A 7,167-nucleotide genomic window follows, 5' to 3' on the forward strand; every position below is an offset into this window, starting at 1 on the left:
GCCTGTAAACACACAGTCCAGTTCAAAGTGAATGATGGCAGGTCATACTGCCTGTAAACACACAGTCCAGTTCAAAGTGAATGATGGCAGGTCATACTGCCTGTAAACACACAGTCCAGTTCAAAGTGAATGATGGCAGGTCATACTGCCTGTAAACACACAGTCCAGTTCAAAGTGAATGATTGCAGGTCATACTGCCTGTAAACACACAGTCCAGTTCAAAGTGAATGATGGCAGGTCATACTGCCTGTAAACACACAGTCCAGTTCAAAGTGAATGATGGCAGGTCATACTGCCTGTAAACACACAGTCCAGTTCAAAGTGAAGGATGGCAGGTCATACTGCCTGTAAACACACAGTCCAGTTCAAAGTGAAGGATGGCAGGTCATACTGCCTGTAAACACACAGTCCAGTTCAAAGTGAAGGATGGCAGGTCATACTGCCTGTAAACACACAGTCCAGTTCAAAGTGAAGGATGGTAGGTCATACTGCCTGTAAACACACAGTCCAGTTCAAAGTGAATGATGGCAGGCCTGTGTGGCAAATGGCTTGTTTGTATAAAGGCATAGTAGCTCTGATTGGCTATGGTGCACTGGTCTGCATAGACTCCAGTCCTGGATGAGAAATAGGTTTTTAGCTACAATCTATCTGCAATATTTACGCTGATCTACCCCCTAAAAAAATAATTATACTTTTTTTGTATATATACATGTATATAAATGTAAATAAATGAAACCTATTAAAAACATGTATATATATATATATATATATATATATATATATATACACATATGTTTTTATTTGGTTTCATTTATTGAAGTGTCTATTAATTGTCCAAACGCCAGGCCGTTTCCCCACTCTATATTGGTATACATTTTTCACAAATGCCTTGGTATACGTAATTCCAAAACATTCTAAGGATCTTTTTTTTTGGTGTGTAATATTCTTCCTGGGGGTGTACAGTATATGAACATATTTTAATAACATTTCATGTTGTTAAAATGCTATCAGTTCCACTTTAAGGTTTGGGATTAAAACAAAGGCTTTTAATCACAGAAACTTTCTATCACTGGATTCGAAGTTGCAGCCTTAGAAATCAGATGAGGATGTTTACGTTCCTCCATGTTTCTCAGACATTACATTTCAACGTTTTTACGAACGTCAAATTTGGAAGTGTTTAAGGCTACGTTTAACACGACAAAGATCTGTGTATTTTCCACACAGCATTTACATGAGGACAATGGAGTCCGATGAGTGTTAACTAAAACAGGCCAGTTGAGATAATTGCCTTAAAATGTGTCTGCTCTGTGAAGCCGTCACTTATGTAGATTATATCCCTTGAGTGTTCAAATGTATTAACACTCCCCGTCAAGCATGTATGCACACACACACACACACACACACACACACACACACACACACACACACACACACACACACACACACACACACACACACACACACACACACACACACACACACACACACACACACACACACACACACACACACACACACACACACACACACACACGCACACACACACACACACACACACACATGCACGCACACGCTCACACTCACACACACGCACAGAGACACACACCCCATACCATTTATCTGTGAAGGGTGTTCTGATGAGGGGGTTATGTGTGAATAGCAGTTTCAGACATGCATGCCCAACATTTTCATCACAATGAAGGACCCTCAGCATGTACACAGCTGTCACCCACACACCACACACAGCACAGACACACACGCAGCTTGTATACACACACACAACATGGACACACACATACACACATAGCATGGGCACAGTACGGATACAGCTGTCCCCTCAGCATCTAAGAGGCCCTCATTCACACACTCAGCACGACTGTGTGTATTCGTATACGTGTGTGTCTGTGTGTGTGCGTGCACATGTGCGTGACCTAGAGGAATATTGCCACAAGCACTGCTTTGTCTCAAGACAAAGAGGGGGTCGGGAACGTCGGTAGTCTCAGACTTCACAAAATAGTAACCCACACACACACACACACACACACACACACACACACACACACACACACACACACACACACACACACACACACACACACACACACACACACACACACACACACACACACACACACACACACACACACACACACACACACACACGCTCCTCCTAGCCTACTACAGATGTAAATACCAGTCAAGGGGTTGAATCCCAGTGACAGAGAGACTCATCTGGATGGGAGGAGCCTCATTAAAAAGACACAGACAAACACAAAAACGCTGCATGTGGATACAACATCACACTCACAGTTTCCCTACAGCCATGGAGAGAGAGAGAGAGAGTATGTCCAGCTATTTAACCATTCAAATAAAGCCCCTCTCTAACCATGTCCTCATACGTCAGGGTATAAAATCATCCTAAATCCTTTTAGCTCACACTTATAAACACACTGCAACCTTGGGGAGGTGTAGAACACTGGAGTCAGCAATGCAACACACACACACACACACACACACACACACACACACACACACACACACACACACACACACACACACACACACACACACACACACACACACACACACACACACACACACACACACACACACACACACACACACACACACACACACACACACACACACACACACAGCCTTCCTCTCCAGCCACATGGTAACCTGACCTCTCCCCTCTCTTTTCCTCCCTCTCTCTCCTCCCTCACGTCTCCTCCTCTCCTCTCCTGCTCGTCAGAGCAGTGCCGTTTCTGACAACATTAAACATCTAAATGGAATGATAGCTCCCTACCTCACCCCATCCACTCACTACTTTTGACACAAATATAGATTGGATATGATTTGATCTGATTTATAGCAATATTGGTGCAAGGTGCAGCAGTGAACAGAGTTCTGGGGCAGACCCCTTGTCTCTCCCTGCTCCACTCTATCTCCCCCCGCACCCCACCTCTCCCCCAGCTGTAATCCTGGTTGGAGCCATGTTGCATGTTGTTATGGGGTCTAATCCTGTCTGTTTATACTGCACTGTGAGAACTCATGGTACAGGGAAGCGTATGAGAGGAAAAACACTGGAGACAAAGATTACAGAGAGACCCTACGCCTCTCTTCCCTCACTCTCTCCATCTTCCCCCATCCCCCCATCCATCCATACAGGGCTGTGCATCAAGGTCGTGCCGTGTTACAGATGAGGCACTGCCCCCCTCCGCACACACACACACACACACACACACACACACACACACACACACACACACACACACACACACACACACACACACACACACACACACACACACACACACACACACACACACACACACACACACACACACACACACACACACACACACACACACACACACACACACAGACATACATTCTTGGCTGCTGTTACATCATTAATATGAGCCGCTGTGCACAGTGACATCATTAATGTGAGCCAGGGTCTTGGGAGCACCTTTAATGGCTCTTTAAATATGAAAGGCTGACAGAGTGGCCACGCAGAAGGGTGTGTGAGGTAGAATGTGTCTCGCACAAACACAAACACACACACACACACACCCTGCTGCTTCGCCACTCTGTCAGCCTGTCATATTTAAAGAGAGAGAGACACGAAAGAAACTTGCTTTCTCAGCTGGATCTTCATGTCAGCAAGATCTCACAGTTTTACCAATATGATTCTGACGTTTATCCATGTTTTCAAAACATCACATTTCAAAGTGTTTTAAATTAACACCCTGGGATCGACTCCTGCTCAGCATCGTTCCGTTTCTCCAAACATCACATTTTGAAGTTGCTCATTAAGGCTTAAGGTTTTTGATAGGGTTAATACATTAGGTTTAGGCATTCATTTCAAATGGTTTAGTTAAGGGATAAAGGATCCCCCCCCCCCTAGAGTAAGTTGCCACCAACATATTAGCATCATTTCCTGTCCTAGAGAGGAAATTCATGTTTAGGTTCCAACGCCGAAGAATGGCAAAGGATACTTATTCATATTCACACATTGGGTGTGGGAATTTCCACTTGGAGTTGATAAACATCAGCAAATAGGGCACTGGTAGCTGTCAGTGTAGTTAGCTAGCATGCTAACCTTATCTAGCTAACTAGCTAGCCATCTTGCTATCCTTATCTAGCTAGCTAATGTTATCTGTTGCGGGGTTTCTTTAACTACACCGTATTCATAAGATTAGCCAGCTGGCTCTATGGCTGGTTCTGGAGCTGGATTTGTCATAAGCATTGATTAAGCTTTGATTTAGGGAAAACTTTGCCACAGATGGAAACCCCTAGCCTATCTTTGACTTCACCATCTATTGTTGTCTCCAAAGTTTCGGCATTTTCCAAAACTTGCGACCGGGAATCCGCCATACAAATATTAAGAAAGAATAAGATGAAGCTCCGGTTACGTGGATAACTATTGAAAGATAGTGGATATGCGTTTTACTACATTGTAATGTACACCAACGTTTGATATGTAGGCTGCTGGCAAGCTTCGGTTGCGGTAGAGCAGAGCCAGGTCAGCCCGTGCTCATCGTTCTCACAGGGGAAGCAAAATGATAGGTTCCAATGACTTTGCTCATGATCATGCATGCTGTAAATGACATGTTACTATAAGTTCCTTCAATTTTCTTTCGTGGGTGTCTGGTTTCTAGCTAACGTTACACCAATCAAAGCAGTGGAGCGTGTCGTCAAGCAAAACGTTACTGGTTAACTGTTTATCTTGGGGTGACGGGGGGAGCAGGTTTGCAAAATGCTTTCAAATCACGCAATTATAGCATTTATAAAATGGTCATATATATTTTTTTTATACAGATTAGCTCAAAAATAAATGACAATTTTCAATCAATCCAATTAATTTTGATAATTTTCAGTGGGAAAAGGGGGGAGGTACCAAAAACACAAGTTTGCACCCCCTAATTGAATTTGCTCCATGTCTCAGGCACCCAGCAGAGTAACTTTGCAGTGGTTTCTGATTAATAAACAATGCCATGCTGGTGGTTGGTAACATTCGAATAAAACCCAGCCCTGAAATTAAATGTAGGCTGAAAATATTATGTATATCACAGGAAAAGACACCACATTCACACAGATTTGCACGAAGTGGACAGTTCAGATTTGTCACTTCAAGCCCAAATATATCATACTTTGACTTAAGCGACGGCATATTGACATAAGTTGTTGTGCAGCATTATGGGTATGCTGTGGCCATCGTCTTTCAACTAAAAATAAGTGGATTTCTACTGGTGTGGGCATTTGGAATAAAAATAAAATGTGCGTCTACCAGTGGGATTGAACAAGACTACTTAACCAAAGTATACTTGACAGTAATTGCGCTCACTGTTTCCACTAGCGGACGGTTTTGAAGGCATTTCCCGACATTCTCAGGACATGGACAGACGTCCAATTTTGAAGTCAATCTTGAGCGATCTGCCTGCTACATACAGTGATGTGAAGATGAGACTGAATGTGTTTGTGTGCGTTAACACACACACGCACACGCACACATACACTCCACCCCTCTTGTTTCTTGGCTAATGGTCGGTAGGGAGCTGATGATGGATTCTGAATAACTAGGGAGGTAATTGCTCAGGGTGAGAGAGGGAAGATCAATTGCTGAGTTTGTGTGTGTGTGTGTGTGTGTGTGTGTGTGTGTGTGTGTGTGTGTGTGTGTGTGTGTGTGTGTGTGTGTGTGTGTGTGTGTGTGTGTGTGTGTGTGTGTGTGTGTGTGTGTGTGTGTGTGTGTGTGTGTGTGTGTGTGTGTGTGTGTGTGTGTGTGTGTGTGTGTGTGTGTGTGTGTGTGTGTGTGTGTGTGTGTGTGTGTGTGTATATGCCTGTGTCAGAGTACTGTTGCTCAGGTACTGGAAATGTCAACCAGAGGCCATACCCCAGCATGGCACATAAACACACCCAAAGAAACATAACTACTAGCTTTCTGTGAGAATACTGCACTGCGGTTTTGATTATATTGCGCGCTAACTAGGACAGACTTGTGTGTGTGTGCGTGTGTGTGTGTGTGTGTGTGTGTGTGTGTGTGTGTGTGTGTGTGTGTGTGTGTGTGTGTGTGTGTGTGTGTGTGTGTGTGTGTGTGTGTGTGTGTGTGTGTGTGTGTGTGTGTGTGTGTGTGTGTGTGTGTGTGTGTGTGTGTGTGTGTGTGTGTGTGTGTGTGTGTGTGTGTGTGTGTGTGTGTGTGTGTGTGTGTGTGTGGCAGATCAGACAGCACCTGCATTAGGCACAGGGATCACTTCATTTTTAACAATGTGAGATGTTTCTAACAATGTGTGTGCACACACTCACACACATCTAGCAATAGCCTGATCAGAGCTGTCTCCTGCTCTGCCACTGTCAGAGAAAAAAGCAGTCTTCCCTTCACCTCTCCTCTTCCTCCCCTCCTACCTGCCTTCCTTTTTACCATCCTATCTGCCTCCCTCCCTCCCCACTCTCTTCTCTATCTCCCTCCCCACTCTCTTCTCTATCTCCCTCCCTCTCTCCTCTCTTCCCCCTCAGACAAAGGTGAGCAGAGGACACCTCAGACAGTGCAGATCAAACCAGAGCCCAGAGCATGCATATCATTATTGACACTCACACAGTCGCACTCTGACATATGATAAGAGTCACACACACCTCCACACCTCCACCTCTGGCAGCCAGACAATGAGCTCCAGTCACTATCTTCATCACTTTCATCTCTTCCTCCCATATCTGCTTGGACAACAGAAACAGACAATCCTCACAGATGGGTGTTGTGACAGAGAACAGCTCAGGAGAAGAGAAAGGCAGATTTGTGAAGACTGGGGCAGGCTAGAAAAAGGGAGAGAGAGAGCAGGAGAGGAAGGAAGAGAGGGAGATAGCAAAAAAATTATGAGGGGGGAAAAGAGAGAGAGAGAGCGAACGAGCAAGAGAGAGAGAGAGCGAACGAGCGAGAGAGAGAGAGACAGAGAGAGAGAGAGAGAGAGAGAGAGCGAATGAGCGAGAGAGAGAGAGAGAGAGAGAGAGAGAGAGAGAGAGAGAGAGAGAGAGAGAGAGAGAGAGAGAGAGAGAGAGAGAGAGAGAGAGAGAGCGAACGAACGAGCGAGAGAGAGAGAGAGAGAGAGAGAGGGGGGGGGGGCGCTGGTTAAAGTGGATATGTTAAAGCAGATATCTCCATATGAATGC

The sequence above is a fragment of the Oncorhynchus gorbuscha genome, linkage group LG04, assembly GCF_021184085.1.
Source record: "Oncorhynchus gorbuscha isolate QuinsamMale2020 ecotype Even-year linkage group LG04, OgorEven_v1.0, whole genome shotgun sequence".
NCBI classification, from domain to species: Eukaryota; Metazoa; Chordata; class Actinopteri; order Salmoniformes; family Salmonidae; genus Oncorhynchus; species Oncorhynchus gorbuscha.